The sequence below is a fragment of the Idiotropiscis lumnitzeri genome, chromosome 9 (assembly GCF_059441095.1).
Source record: "Idiotropiscis lumnitzeri isolate Australia: NSW breed Sydney's pygmy pipehorse chromosome 9, RoL_Ilum_1.0, whole genome shotgun sequence".
NCBI lineage: Eukaryota > Metazoa > Chordata > Actinopteri > Syngnathiformes > Syngnathidae > Idiotropiscis > Idiotropiscis lumnitzeri.
Window position 1 is genome coordinate 20,325,179 of NC_142399.1, and position 14,774 is coordinate 20,339,952.

At 42.5% G+C, this 14,774-nt stretch overlaps 13 non-coding genes across 13 annotated transcripts; all 13 read left to right on the forward strand.

Annotated features, from left to right (window-relative positions):
• The first annotated feature begins 538 nt into the window (after window positions 1-538).
• LOC148330953 (5S ribosomal RNA) lies at window positions 539-657 on the forward strand. Its single transcript, XR_015845226.1, has one exon. It is a non-coding gene; the product is annotated as a 5S ribosomal RNA (ribosomal RNA).
• Window positions 658-1,649: 992 nt separating this feature from the next.
• On the forward strand, window positions 1,650-1,768 carry LOC148330954 (5S ribosomal RNA). The gene has a single exon (XR_015845227.1). It is a non-coding gene; the product is annotated as a 5S ribosomal RNA (ribosomal RNA).
• A 992-nt stretch (window positions 1,769-2,760) lies between these two features.
• On the forward strand, window positions 2,761-2,879 carry LOC148330955 (5S ribosomal RNA). Its single transcript, XR_015845443.1, has one exon. It is a non-coding gene; the product is annotated as a 5S ribosomal RNA (ribosomal RNA).
• A 993-nt stretch (window positions 2,880-3,872) lies between these two features.
• Window positions 3,873-3,991, forward strand: LOC148330956 (5S ribosomal RNA). Its single transcript, XR_015845228.1, has one exon. It is a non-coding gene; the product is annotated as a 5S ribosomal RNA (ribosomal RNA).
• Window positions 3,992-4,982: 991 nt separating this feature from the next.
• Window positions 4,983-5,101, forward strand: LOC148330957 (5S ribosomal RNA). The gene has a single exon (XR_015845229.1). It is a non-coding gene; the product is annotated as a 5S ribosomal RNA (ribosomal RNA).
• Window positions 5,102-6,093: 992 nt separating this feature from the next.
• Window positions 6,094-6,212, forward strand: LOC148330958 (5S ribosomal RNA). Its single transcript, XR_015845444.1, has one exon. It is a non-coding gene; the product is annotated as a 5S ribosomal RNA (ribosomal RNA).
• A 992-nt stretch (window positions 6,213-7,204) lies between these two features.
• Window positions 7,205-7,323, forward strand: LOC148330959 (5S ribosomal RNA). The gene has a single exon (XR_015845231.1). It is a non-coding gene; the product is annotated as a 5S ribosomal RNA (ribosomal RNA).
• Window positions 7,324-8,315: 992 nt separating this feature from the next.
• LOC148330960 (5S ribosomal RNA) lies at window positions 8,316-8,434 on the forward strand. The gene has a single exon (XR_015845445.1). It is a non-coding gene; the product is annotated as a 5S ribosomal RNA (ribosomal RNA).
• A 993-nt stretch (window positions 8,435-9,427) lies between these two features.
• On the forward strand, window positions 9,428-9,546 carry LOC148330961 (5S ribosomal RNA). The gene has a single exon (XR_015845232.1). It is a non-coding gene; the product is annotated as a 5S ribosomal RNA (ribosomal RNA).
• Window positions 9,547-10,537: 991 nt separating this feature from the next.
• LOC148330962 (5S ribosomal RNA) lies at window positions 10,538-10,656 on the forward strand. Its single transcript, XR_015845446.1, has one exon. It is a non-coding gene; the product is annotated as a 5S ribosomal RNA (ribosomal RNA).
• A 993-nt stretch (window positions 10,657-11,649) lies between these two features.
• LOC148330963 (5S ribosomal RNA) lies at window positions 11,650-11,768 on the forward strand. The gene has a single exon (XR_015845233.1). It is a non-coding gene; the product is annotated as a 5S ribosomal RNA (ribosomal RNA).
• Window positions 11,769-12,759: 991 nt separating this feature from the next.
• Window positions 12,760-12,878, forward strand: LOC148330964 (5S ribosomal RNA). Its single transcript, XR_015845234.1, has one exon. It is a non-coding gene; the product is annotated as a 5S ribosomal RNA (ribosomal RNA).
• A 992-nt stretch (window positions 12,879-13,870) lies between these two features.
• LOC148330965 (5S ribosomal RNA) lies at window positions 13,871-13,989 on the forward strand. Its single transcript, XR_015845235.1, has one exon. It is a non-coding gene; the product is annotated as a 5S ribosomal RNA (ribosomal RNA).
• The last annotated feature ends 785 nt before the right edge of the window (window positions 13,990-14,774 follow it).

Here is a 14,774-nt window from a genome sequence, read left to right on the forward strand (position 1 = left end):
GTTCTTATTTTATTAGTTCCACTTTATTCTTCCATTTATTCCAATTTAATTTAAATAATGTCAAATAAATGGGACATGACCATGGGTGGATAGCAGTGAACGCCCCCCCACGTTATTGGTGTATATATTGGTGGTACGGGGCTGGTATAACATTAGTGCCCCCCATGTGGTCCGAATGTGTAGCTACGGAGCCACACACAAGTCTCCTGACACGCATTTGCAAATCAGCACACGCATTTGCGAGTCGTCCGCGGCAGGACTGTAGCAAACGTCACCTGTAAGAAAAGGTCCCGTTTTTACAGGTCGCCCATCTACGGATTTTTGTCCGCATTTAACCATGTGTATGTGCCAACAAATCATTGTACACATTTGCTGATATTTGTCATATATCTGTGACTTCAATCATGCATTGTAGATTGTTGTGACACATTTGTGACTGTGGTTATAGTTTCAGATTCTTGTTACGTATTTTTGGATTGAAGTATTTGCCACAATAAAGACAACATGTATAAAATGCAAAATTTTGAAAGGAATTCTCGCTTACGGCCATACTACCCTGAGAACGCCCGATCTCGTCCGATCTCGGAAGCTAAGCAGGGTCGGGCCTGGTTAGTACTTGGATGGGAGACCGCCTGGGAATACCAGGTGCTGTAAGCTTTTGCACCGCAAAAATAAAAAAAACTTTTGACAAATGTAAGCAAGTATGCGAGCTGCTTTTTTATAAATTTCCACATATTCGCCTGACAGGCTGAGAGCACAAAATGCCAACATTCAGCGTCCCCTGCCTTTGGGTGTTGCTACAGTCTCGCCGTGGACGACTCGCAAATGCGTGTGGCAATTTGCAAATGCGTGTCTGGAGACTTGACTGTGGCTCCGGAGCCACACATTAAGACCAAAAGGGTACCCTCGGAGTCTACAGGTGTAGCAGACATATGACCCGATGCAGTCCGGTTGGGTTGGTGCAGTGAGTGTTTACTAAATAAAAAGTTAATGAATCAATTTTAAAAAATGGCGTTTACTGAATGCAATAAAGGGAAGTATAGTTAATGTGGCAATTAGCAGGTGTGGAGAAGCTTCATTCATTTTTTTTAGCTTCACTGGTTATATCATTGGTTCTTATTTTATTAGTTCCACTTTATTCTTCCATTTATTCCAATTTAATTTAAATAATGTCAAATAAATGGTACATGACCATGGGTGGATAGCAGTGAACGCCCCCCCAAGTTATTGGTGTATATATTGGTGGTACGGGGCTGGTATAATATTAGTGCCCCCATGTGGTCCGAATGTGTAGCTACGGAGCCACACACAAGTCTCCTGACACGCATTTGCAAATCAGCACACGCATTTGCGAGTCGTCCGCGGCAGGACTGTAGCAAACGTCACCTGTAAGAAAAGGTCCCGTTTTTACAGGTCGCCCATCTACGGATTTTTGTCCGCATTTAACCATGTGTATGTGCCAACAAATCATTGTACACATTTGCTGATATTTGTCATATATCTGTGACTTCAATCATGCATTGTAGATTGTTGTGACACATTTGTGACTGTGGTTATAGTTTCAGATTCTTGTTACGTATTTTTGGATTGAAGTATTTGCCACAATAAAGACAACATGTATAAAATGCAAAATTTTTAAAGGAATTCTCGCTTACGGCCATACTACCCTGAGAACGCCCGATCTCGTCCGATCTCGGAAGCTAAGCAGGGTCGGGCCTGGTTAGTACTTGGATGGGAGACCGCCTGGGAATACCAGGTGCTGTAAGCTTTTGCACCGCAAAAATAAAAAAAACTTTTGACAAATGTAAGCAAGTATGCGAGCTGTTTTTTTATAAATTCCCACATATTCGCCTGACAGGCTGAGAGCACAAAATGCCAACATTCAGCGTCCCCTGCCTTTGGGTGTTGCTACAGTCTCGCCGTGGACGACTCGCAAATGCGTGTGGCAATTTGCAAATGCGTGTCTGGAGACTTGAGTGTGGCTCCGGAGCTCCACATTAAGACCAAAAGGGGACTCTCGTAGTCTACAGGTGTAGCAGACAGATGACCCGATGCAGTCCGGTTGGGTTGGTGCAGTGAGTGTTTACTAAATAAAAAGTTAATGAATCAATTTTAAAAAATGGTGTTTACTGAATGCAATAAAGGGAAGTATAGTTAATGTGGCAATTAGCAGGTGTGGAGAAGCTTCATTCATTTTTTTTAGCTTCACTGGTTATATCATTGGTTCTTATTTTATTAGTTCCACTTTATTCTTCCATTTATTCCAATTTAATTTAAATAATGTCAAATAAATGGTACATGACCATGGGTGGATAGCAGTGAACGCCCCCCCAAGTTATTGGTGTATATATTGGTGGTACGGGGCTGGTATAATATTAGTGCCCCCATGTGGTCCGAATGTGTAGCTACGGAGCCACACACAAGTCTCCTGACACGCATTTGCAAATCAGCACACGCATTTGCGAGTCGTCCGCGGCAGGACTGTAGCAAACGTCACCTGTAAGAAAAGGTCCCGTTTTTACAGGTCGCCCATCTACGGATTTTTGTCCGCATTTAACCATGTGTATGTGCCAACAAATCATTGTACACATTTGCTGATATTTGTCATATATCTGTGACTTCAATCATGCATTGTAGATTGTTGTGACACATTTGTGACTGTGGTTATAGTTTCAGATTCTTGTTACGTATTTTTGGATTGAAGTATTTGCCACAATAAAGACAACATGTATAAAATGCAAAATTTTTAAAGGAATTCTCGCTTACGGCCATACTACCCTGAGAACGCCCGATCTCGTCCGATCTCGGAAGCTAAGCAGGGTCGGGCCTGGTTAGTACTTGGATGGGAGACCGCCTGGGAATACCAGGTGCAGTAAGCTTTTGCACCGCAAAAATAAAAAAAACTTTTGACAAATGTAAGCAAGTATGCGAGCTGCTTTTTTTATAAATTTCCACATATTCGCCTGACAGGCTGAGAGCACAAAATGCCAACATTCAGCGTCCCCTGCCTTTGGGTGTTGCTACAGTCTCGCCGTGGACGACTCGCAAATGCGTGTGGCAATTTGCAAATGCGTGTCTGGAGACTTGAGTGTGGCTCCGGAGCTCCACATTAAGACCAAAAGGGGACTCTCGTAGTCTACAGGTGTAGCAGACAGATGACCCGATGCAGTCCGGTTGGGTTGGTGCAGTGAGTGTTTACTAAATAAAAAGTTAATGAATCAATTTAAAAAAATGGTGTTTACTGAATGCAATAAAGGGAAGTATAGTTAATGTGGCAATTAGCAGGTGTGGAGAAGCTTCATTCATTTTTTTTAGCTTCACTGGTTATATCATTGGTTCTTATTTTATTAGTTCCACTTTATTCTTCCATTTATTCCAATTTAATTTAAATAATGTCAAATAAATGGTACATGACCATGGGTGGATAGCAGTGAACGCCCCCCCAAGTTATTGGTGTATATATTGGTGGTACGGGGCTGGTATAATATTAGTGCCCCCATGTGGTCCGAATGTGTAGCTACGGAGCCACACACAAGTCTCCTGACACGCATTTGCAAATCAGCACACGCATTTGCGAGTCGTCCGCGGCAGGACTGTAGCAAACGTCACCTGTAAGAAAAGGTCCCGTTTTTACAGGTCGCCCATCTACGGATTTTTGTCCGCATTTAACCATGTGTATGTGCCAACAAATCATTGTACACATTTGCTGATATTTGTCATATATCTGTGACTTCAATCATGCATTGTAGATTGTTGTGACACATTTGTGACTGTGGTTATAGTTTCAGATTCTTGTTACGTATTTTTGGATTGAAGTATTTGCCACAATAAAGACAACATGTATAAAATGCAAAATTTTTAAAGGAATTCTCGCTTACGGCCATACTACCCTGAGAACGCCCGATCTCGTCCGATCTCGGAAGCTAAGCAGGGTCGGGCCTGGTTAGTACTTGGATGGGAGACCGCCTGGGAATACCAGGTGCTGTAAGCTTTTGCACCGCAAAAATAAAAAAAACTTTGACAAATCTAAGCAAGTATGCGAGCTGCTTTTTTATAAATTTCCACATATTCGCCTGACAGGCTGAGAGCACAAATTGCCAACATTCAGCGTCCCCTGCCTTTGGGTGTTGCTACAGTCTCGCCGTGGACGACTCGCAAATGCGTGTGGCAATTTGCAAATGCGTGTCTGGAGACTTGACTGTGGCTCCGGAGCCACCCATTAAGACCAAAAGGGTACCCTCGGAGTCTACAGGTGTAGCAGACATATGACCCGATGCAGTCCGGTTGGGTTGGTGCAGTGAGTGTTTACTAAATAAAAAGTTAATGAATCAATTTTAAAAAATGGCGTTTACTGAATGCAATAAAGGGAAGTATAGTTAATGTGGCAATTAGCAGGTGTGGAGAAGCTTCATTCATTTTTTTTAGCTTCACTGGTTATATCATTGGTTCTTATTTTATTAGTTCCACTTTATTCTTCCATTTATTCCAATTTAATTTAAATAATGTCAAATAAATGGTACATGACCATGGGTGGATAGCAGTGAACGCCCCCCCAAGTTATTGGTGTATATATTGGTGGTACGGGGCTGGTATAATATTAGTGCCCCCATGTGGTCCGAATGTGTAGCTACGGAGCCACACACAAGTCTCCTGACACGCATTTGCAAATCAGCACACGCATTTGCGAGTCGTCCGCGGCAGGACTGTAGCAAACGTCACCTGTAAGAAAAGGTCCCGTTTTTACAGGTCGCCCATCTACGGATTTTTGTCCGCATTTAACCATGTGTATGTGCCAACAAATCATTGTACACATTTGCTGATATTTGTCATATATCTGTGACTTCAATCATGCATTGTAGATTGTTGTGACACATTTGTGACTGTGGTTATAGTTTCAGATTCTTGTTACGTATTTTTGGATTGAAGTATTTGCCACAATAAAGACAACATGTATAAAATGCAAAATTTTTAAAGGAATTCTCGCTTACGGCCATACTACCCTGAGAACGCCCGATCTCGTCCGATCTCGGAAGCTAAGCAGGGTCGGGCCTGGTTAGTACTTGGATGGGAGACCGCCTGGGAATACCAGGTGCTGTAAGCTTTTGCACCGCAAAAATAAAAAAAACTTTTGACAAATGTAAGCAAGTATGCGAGCTGCTTTTTTATAAATTCCCACATATTCGCCTGACAGGCTGAGAGCACAAAATGCCAACATTCAGCGTCCCCTGCCTTTGGGTGTTGCTACAGTCTCGCCGTGGACGACTCGCAAATGCGTGTGGCAATTTGCAAATGCGTGTCTGGAGACTTGAGTGTGGCTCCGGAGCTCCACATTAAGACCAAAAGGGGACTCTCGTAGTCTACAGGTGTAGCAGACAGATGACCCGATGCAGTCCGGTTGGGTTGGTGCAGTGAGTGTTTACTAAATAAAAAGTTAATGAATCAATTTTAAAAAATGGTGTTTACTGAATGCAATAAAGGGAAGTATAGTTAATGTGGCAATTAGCAGGTGTGGAGAAGCTTCATTCATTTTTTTTAGCTTCACTGGTTATATCATTGGTTCTTATTTTATTAGTTCCACTTTATTCTTCCATTTATTCCAATTTAATTTAAATAATGTCAAATAAATGGTACATGACCATGGGTGGATAGCAGTGAACGCCCCCCCAAGTTATTGGTGTATATATTGGTGGTACGGGGCTGGTATAATATTAGTGCCCCCATGTGGTCCGAATGTGTAGCTACGGAGCCACACACAAGTCTCCTGACACGCATTTGCAAATCAGCACACGCATTTGCGAGTCGTCCGCGGCAGGACTGTAGCAAACGTCACCTGTAAGAAAAGGTCCCGTTTTTACAGGTCGCCCATCTACGGATTTTTGTCCGCATTTAACCATGTGTATGTGCCAACAAATCATTGTACACATTTGCTGATATTTGTCATATATCTGTGACTTCAATCATGCATTGTAGATTGTTGTGACACATTTGTGACTGTGGTTATAGTTTCAGATTCTTGTTACGTATTTTTGGATTGAAGTATTTGCCACAATAAAGACAACATGTATAAAATGCAAAATTTTTAAAGGAATTCTCGCTTACGGCCATACTACCCTGAGAACGCCCGATCTCGTCCGATCTCGGAAGCTAAGCAGGGTCGGGCCTGGTTAGTACTTGGATGGGAGACCGCCTGGGAATACCAGGTGCAGTAAGCTTTTGCACCGCAAAAATAAAAAAAACTTTTGACAAATGTAAGCAAGTATGCGAGCTGCTTTTTTATAAATTCCCACATATTCGCCTGACAGGCTGAGAGCACAAATTGCCAACATTCAGCGTCCCCTGCCTTTGGGTGTTGCTACAGTCTCGCCGTGGACGACTCGCAAATGCGTGTGGCAATTTGCAAATGCGTGTCTGGAGACTTGAGTGTGGCTCCGGAGCTCCACATTAAGACCAAAAGGGGACTCTCGTAGTCTACAGGTGTAGCAGACAGATGACCCGATGCAGTCCGGTTGGGTTGGTGCAGTGAGTGTTTACTAAATAAAAAGTTAATGAATCAATTTTAAAAAATGGTGTTTACTGAATGCAATAAAGGGAAGTATAGTTAATGTGGCAATGAGCAGGTGTGGAGAAGCTTCATTCATTTTTTTTAGCTTCACTGGTTATATCATTGGTTCTTATTTTATTAGTTCCACTTTATTCTTCCATTTATTCCAATTTAATTTAAATAATGTCAAATAAATGGTACATGACCATGGATGGATAGCAGTGAACGCCCCCCCAAGTTATTGGTGTATATATTGGTGGTACGGGGCTGGTATAATATTAGTGCCCCCATGTGGTCCGAATGTGTAGCTACGGAGCCACACACAAGTCTCCTGACACGCATTTGCAAATCAGCACACGCATTTGCGAGTCGTCCGCGGCAGGACTGTAGCAAACGTCACCTGTAAGAAAAGGTCCCGTTTTTACAGGTCGCCCATCTACGGATTTTTGTCCGCATTTAACCATGTGTATGTGCCAACAAATCATTGTACACATTTGCTGATATTTGTCATATATCTGTGACTTCAATCATGCATTGTAGATTGTTGTGACACATTTGTGACTGTGGTTATAGTTTCAGATTCTTGTTACGTATTTTTGGATTGAAGTATTTGCCACAATAAAGACAACATGTATAAAATGCAAAATTTTTAAAGGAATTCTCGCTTACGGCCATACTACCCTGAGAACGCCCGATCTCGTCCGATCTCGGAAGCTAAGCAGGGTCGGGCCTGGTTAGTACTTGGATGGGAGACCGCCTGGGAATACCAGGTGCTGTAAGCTTTTGCACCGCAAAAATAAAAAAAACTTTTGACAAATGTAAGCAAGTATGCGAGCTGCTTTTTTATAAATTCCCACATATTCGCCTGACAGGCTGAGAGCACAAAATGCCAACATTCAGCGTCCCCTGCCTTTGGGTGTTGCTACAGTCTCGCCGTGGACGACTCGCAAATGCGTGTGGCAATTTGCAAATGCGTGTCTGGAGACTTGAGTGTGGCTCCGGAGCTCCACATTAAGACCAAAAGGGGACTCTCGTAGTCTACAGGTGTAGCAGACAGATGACCCGATGCAGTCCGGTTGGGTTGGTGCAGTGAGTGTTTACTAAATAAAAAGTTAATGAATCAATTTTAAAAAATGGTGTTTACTGAATGCAATAAAGGGAAGTATAGTTAATGTGGCAATTAGCAGGTGTGGAGAAGCTTCATTCATTTTTTTTAGCTTCACTGGTTATATCATTGGTTCTTATTTTATTAGTTCCACTTTATTCTTCCATTTATTCCAATTTAATTTAAATAATGTCAAATAAATGGTACATGACCATGGGTGGATAGCAGTGAACGCCCCCCCAAGTTATTGGTGTATATATTGGTGGTACGGGGCTGGTATAATATTAGTGCCCCCATGTGGTCCGAATGTGTAGCTACGGAGCCACACACAAGTCTCCTGACACGCATTTGCAAATCAGCACACGCATTTGCGAGTCGTCCGCGGCAGGACTGTAGCAAACGTCACCTGTAAGAAAAGGTCCCGTTTTTACAGGTCGCCCATCTACGGATTTTTGTCCGCATTTAACCATGTGTATGTGCCAACAAATCATTGTACACATTTGCTGATATTTGTCATATATCTGTGACTTCAATCATGCATTGTAGATTGTTGTGACACATTTGTGACTGTGGTTATAGTTTCAGATTCTTGTTACGTATTTTTGGATTGAAGTATTTGCCACAATAAAGACAACATGTATAAAATGCAAAATTTTTAAAGGAATTCTCGCTTACGGCCATACTACCCTGAGAACGCCCGATCTCGTCCGATCTCGGAAGCTAAGCAGGGTCGGGCCTGGTTAGTACTTGGATGGGAGACCGCCTGGGAATACCAGGTGCAGTAAGCTTTTGCACCGCAAAAATAAAAAAAACTTTTGACAAATGTAAGCAAGTATGCGAGCTGCTTTTTTTATAAATTTCCACATATTCGCCTGACAGGCTGAGAGCACAAAATGCCAACATTCAGCGTCCCCTGCCTTTGGGTGTTGCTACAGTCTCGCCGTGGACGACTCGCAAATGCGTGTGGCAATTTGCAAATGCGTGTCTGGAGACTTGAGTGTGGCTCCGGAGCTCCACATTAAGACCAAAAGGGGACTCTCGTAGTCTACAGGTGTAGCAGACAGATGACCCGATGCAGTCCGGTTGGGTTGGTGCAGTGAGTGTTTACTAAATAAAAAGTTAATGAATCAATTTAAAAAAATGGTGTTTACTGAATGCAATAAAGGGAAGTATAGTTAATGTGGCAATTAGCAGGTGTGGAGAAGCTTCATTCATTTTTTTTAGCTTCACTGGTTATATCATTGGTTCTTATTTTATTAGTTCCACTTTATTCTTCCATTTATTCCAATTTAATTTAAATAATGTCAAATAAATGGTACATGACCATGGGTGGATAGCAGTGAACGCCCCCCCAAGTTATTGGTGTATATATTGGTGGTACGGGGCTGGTATAATATTAGTGCCCCCATGTGGTCCGAATGTGTAGCTACGGAGCCACACACAAGTCTCCTGACACGCATTTGCAAATCAGCACACGCATTTGCGAGTCGTCCGCGGCAGGACTGTAGCAAACGTCACCTGTAAGAAAAGGTCCCGTTTTTACAGGTCGCCCATCTACGGATTTTTGTCCGCATTTAACCATGTGTATGTGCCAACAAATCATTGTACACATTTGCTGATATTTGTCATATATCTGTGACTTCAATCATGCATTGTAGATTGTTGTGACACATTTGTGACTGTGGTTATAGTTTCAGATTCTTGTTACGTATTTTTGGATTGAAGTATTTGCCACAATAAAGACAACATGTATAAAATGCAAAATTTTTAAAGGAATTCTCGCTTACGGCCATACTACCCTGAGAACGCCCGATCTCGTCCGATCTCGGAAGCTAAGCAGGGTCGGGCCTGGTTAGTACTTGGATGGGAGACCGCCTGGGAATACCAGGTGCTGTAAGCTTTTGCACCGCAAAAATAAAAAAAACTTTGACAAATCTAAGCAAGTATGCGAGCTGCTTTTTTATAAATTTCCACATATTCGCCTGACAGGCTGAGAGCACAAATTGCCAACATTCAGCGTCCCCTGCCTTTGGGTGTTGCTACAGTCTCGCCGTGGACGACTCGCAAATGCGTGTGGCAATTTGCAAATGCGTGTCTGGAGACTTGACTGTGGCTCCGGAGCCACACATTAAGACCAAAAGGGTACCCTCGGAGTCTACAGGTGTAGCAGACATATGACCCGATGCAGTCCGGTTGGGTTGGTGCAGTGAGTGTTTACTAAATAAAAAGTTAATGAATCAATTTTAAAAAATGGCGTTTACTGAATGCAATAAAGGGAAGTATAGTTAATGTGGCAATTAGCAGGTGTGGAGAAGCTTCATTCATTTTTTTTAGCTTCACTGGTTATATCATTGGTTCTTATTTTATTAGTTCCACTTTATTCTTCCATTTATTCCAATTTAATTTAAATAATGTCAAATAAATGGTACATGACCATGGGTGGATAGCAGTGAACGCCCCCCCAAGTTATTGGTGTATATATTGGTGGTACGGGGCTGGTATAATATTAGTGCCCCCATGTGGTCCGAATGTGTAGCTACGGAGCCACACACAAGTCTCCTGACACGCATTTGCAAATCAGCACACGCATTTGCGAGTCGTCCGCGGCAGGACTGTAGCAAACGTCACCTGTAAGAAAAGGTCCCGTTTTTACAGGTCGCCCATCTACGGATTTTTGTCCGCATTTAACCATGTGTATGTGCCAACAAATCATTGTACACATTTGCTGATATTTGTCATATATCTGTGACTTCAATCATGCATTGTAGATTGTTGTGACACATTTGTGACTGTGGTTATAGTTTCAGATTCTTGTTACGTATTTTTGGATTGAAGTATTTGCCACAATAAAGACAACATGTATAAAATGCAAAATTTTTAAAGGAATTCTCGCTTACGGCCATACTACCCTGAGAACGCCCGATCTCGTCCGATCTCGGAAGCTAAGCAGGGTCGGGCCTGGTTAGTACTTGGATGGGAGACCGCCTGGGAATACCAGGTGCAGTAAGCTTTTGCACCGCAAAAATAAAAAAAACTTTTGACAAATGTAAGCAAGTATGCGAGCTGCTTTTTTTATAAATTTCCACATATTCGCCTGACAGGCTGAGAGCACAAAATGCCAACATTCAGCGTCCCCTGCCTTTGGGTGTTGCTACAGTCTCGCCGTGGACGACTCGCAAATGCGTGTGGCAATTTGCAAATGCGTGTCTGGAGACTTGAGTGTGGCTCCGGAGCTCCACATTAAGACCAAAAGGGGACTCTCGTAGTCTACAGGTGTAGCAGACAGATGACCCGATGCAGTCCGGTTGGGTTGGTGCAGTGAGTGTTTACTAAATAAAAAGTTAATGAATCAATTTAAAAAAATGGTGTTTACTGAATGCAATAAAGGGAAGTATAGTTAATGTGGCAATTAGCAGGTGTGGAGAAGCTTCATTCATTTTTTTTAGCTTCACTGGTTATATCATTGGTTCTTATTTTATTAGTTCCACTTTATTCTTCCATTTATTCCAATTTAATTTAAATAATGTCAAATAAATGGTACATGACCATGGGTGGATAGCAGTGAACGCCCCCCCAAGTTATTGGTGTATATATTGGTGGTACGGGGCTGGTATAATATTAGTGCCCCCATGTGGTCCGAATGTGTAGCTACGGAGCCACACACAAGTCTCCTGACACGCATTTGCAAATCAGCACACGCATTTGCGAGTCGTCCGCGGCAGGACTGTAGCAAACGTCACCTGTAAGAAAAGGTCCCGTTTTTACAGGTCGCCCATCTACGGATTTTTGTCCGCATTTAACCATGTGTATGTGCCAACAAATCATTGTACACATTTGCTGATATTTGTCATATATCTGTGACTTCAATCATGCATTGTAGATTGTTGTGACGCATTTGTGACTGTGGTTATAGTTTCAGATTCTTGTTACGTATTTTTGGATTGAAGTATTTGCCACAATAAAGACAACATGTATAAAATGCAAAATTTTTAAAGGAATTTTCGCTTACGGCCATACTACCCTGAGAACGCCCGATCTCGTCCGATCTCGGAAGCTAAGCAGGGTCGGGCCTGGTTAGTACTTGGATGGGAGACCGCCTGGGAATACCAGGTGCTGTAAGCTTTTGCACCGCAAAAATAAAAAAAACTTTGACAAATCTAAGCAAGTATGCGAGCTGCTTTTTTATAAATTTCCACATATTCGCCTGACAGGCTGAGAGCACAAATTGCCAACATTCAGCGTCCCCTGCCTTTGGGTGTTGCTACAGTCTCGCCGTGGACGACTCGCAAATGCGTGTGGCAATTTGCAAATGCGTGTCTGGAGACTTGACTGTGGCTCCGGAGCCACACATTAAGACCAAAAGGGTACCCTCGGAGTCTACAGGTGTAGCAGACATATGACCCGATGCAGTCCGGTTGGGTTGGTGCAGTGAGTGTTTACTAAATAAAAAGTTAATGAATCAATTTTAAAAAATGGCGTTTACTGAATGCAATAAAGGGAAGTATAGTTAATGTGGCAATTAGCAGGTGTGGAGAAGCTTCATTCATTTTTTTTAGCTTCACTGGTTATATCATTGGTTCTTATTTTATTAGTTCCACTTTATTCTTCCATTTATTCCAATTTAATTTAAATAATGTCAAATAAATGGTACATGACCATGGGTGGATAGCAGTGAACGCCCCCCCAAGTTATTGGTGTATATATTGGTGGTACGGGGCTGGTATAATATTAGTGCCCCCATGTGGTCCGAATGTGTAGCTACGGAGCCACACACAAGTCTCCTGACACGCATTTGCAAATCAGCACACGCATTTGCGAGTCGTCCGCGGCAGGACTGTAGCAAACGTCACCTGTAAGAAAAGGTCCCGTTTTTACAGGTCGCCCATCTACGGATTTTTGTCCGCATTTAACCATGTGTATGTGCCAACAAATCATTGTACACATTTGCTGATATTTGTCATATATCTGTGACTTCAATCATGCATTGTAGATTGTTGTGACACATTTGTGACTGTGGTTATAGTTTCAGATTCTTGTTACGTATTTTTGGATTGAAGTATTTGCCACAATAAAGACAACATGTATAAAATGCAAAATTTTTAAAGGAATTCTCGCTTACGGCCATACTACCCTGAGAACGCCCGATCTCGTCCGATCTCGGAAGCTAAGCAGGGTCGGGCCTGGTTAGTACTTGGATGGGAGACCGCCTGGGAATACCAGGTGCTGTAAGCTTTTGCACCGCAAAAATAAAAAAAACTTTTGACAAATGTAAGCAAGTATGCGAGCTGCTTTTTTATAAATTCCCACATATTCGCCTGACAGGCTGAGAGCACAAAATGCCAACATTCAGCGTCCCCTGCCTTTGGGTGTTGCTACAGTCTCGCCGTGGACGACTCGCAAATGCGTGTGGCAATTTGCAAATGCGTGTCTGGAGACTTGAGTGTGGCTCCGGAGCTCCACATTAAGACCAAAAGGGGACTCTCGTAGTCTACAGGTGTAGCAGACAGATGACCCGATGCAGTCCGGTTGGGTTGGTGCAGTGAGTGTTTACTAAATAAAAAGTTAATGAATCAATTTTAAAAAATGGTGTTTACTGAATGCAATAAAGGGAAGTATAGTTAATGTGGCAATTAGCAGGTGTGGAGAAGCTTCATTCATTTTTTTTAGCTTCACTGGTTATATCATTGGTTCTTATTTTATTAGTTCCACTTTATTCTTCCATTTATTCCAATTTAATTTAAATAATGTCAAATAAATGGTACATGACCATGGGTGGATAGCAGTGAACGCCCCCCCAAGTTATTGGTGTATATATTGGTGGTACGGGGCTGGTATAATATTAGTGCCCCCATGTGGTCCGAATGTGTAGCTACGGAGCCACACACAAGTCTCCTGACACGCATTTGCAAATCAGCACACGCATTTGCGAGTCGTCCGCGGCAGGACTGTAGCAAACGTCACCTGTAAGAAAAGGTCCCGTTTTTACAGGTCGCCCATCTACGGATTTTTGTCCGCATTTAACCATGTGTATGTGCCAACAAATCATTGTACACATTTGCTGATATTTGTCATATATCTGTGACTTCAATCATGCATTGTAGATTGTTGTGACACATTTGTGACTGTGGTTATAGTTTCAGATTCTTGTTACGTATTTTTGGATTGAAGTATTTGCCACAATAAAGACAACATGTATAAAATGCAAAATTTTTAAAGGAATTCTCGCTTACGGCCATACTACCCTGAGAACGCCCGATCTCGTCCGATCTCGGAAGCTAAGCAGGGTCGGGCCTGGTTAGTACTTGGATGGGAGACCGCCTGGGAATACCAGGTGCTGTAAGCTTTTGCACCGCAAAAATAAAAAAAACTTTTGACAAATGTAAGCAAGTATGCGAGCTGCTTTTTTATAAATTCCCACATATTCGCCTGACAGGCTGAGAGCACAAAATGCCAACATTCAGCGTCCCCTGCCTTTGGGTGTTGCTACAGTCTCGCCGTGGACGACTCGCAAATGCGTGTGGCAATTTGCAAATGCGTGTCTGGAGACTTGAGTGTGGCTCCGGAGCTCCACATTAAGACCAAAAGGGGACTCTCGTAGTCTACAGGTGTAGCAGACAGATGACCCGATGCAGTCCGGTTGGGTTGGTGCAGTGAGTGTTTACTAAATAAAAAGTTAATGAATCAATTTTAAAAAATGGTGTTTACTGAATGCAATAAAGGGAAGTATAGTTAATGTGGCAATTAGCAGGTGTGGAGAAGCTTCATTCATTTTTTTTAGCTTCACTGGTTATATCATTGGTTCTTATTTTATTAGTTCCACTTTATTCTTCCATTTATTCCAATTTAATTTAAATAATGTCAAATAAATGGTACATGACCATGGGTGGATAGCAGTGAACGCCCCCCCAAGTTATTGGTGTATATATTGGTGGTACGGGGCTGGTATAATATTAGTGCCCCCATGTGGTCCGAATGTGTAGCTACGGAGCCACACACAAGTCTCCTGACACGCATTTGCAAATCAGCACACGCATTTGCGAGTCGTCCGCGGCAGGACTGTAGCAAACGTCACCTGTAAGAAAAGGTCCCGTTTTTACAGGTCGCCCATCTACGGATTTTTGTCCGCAT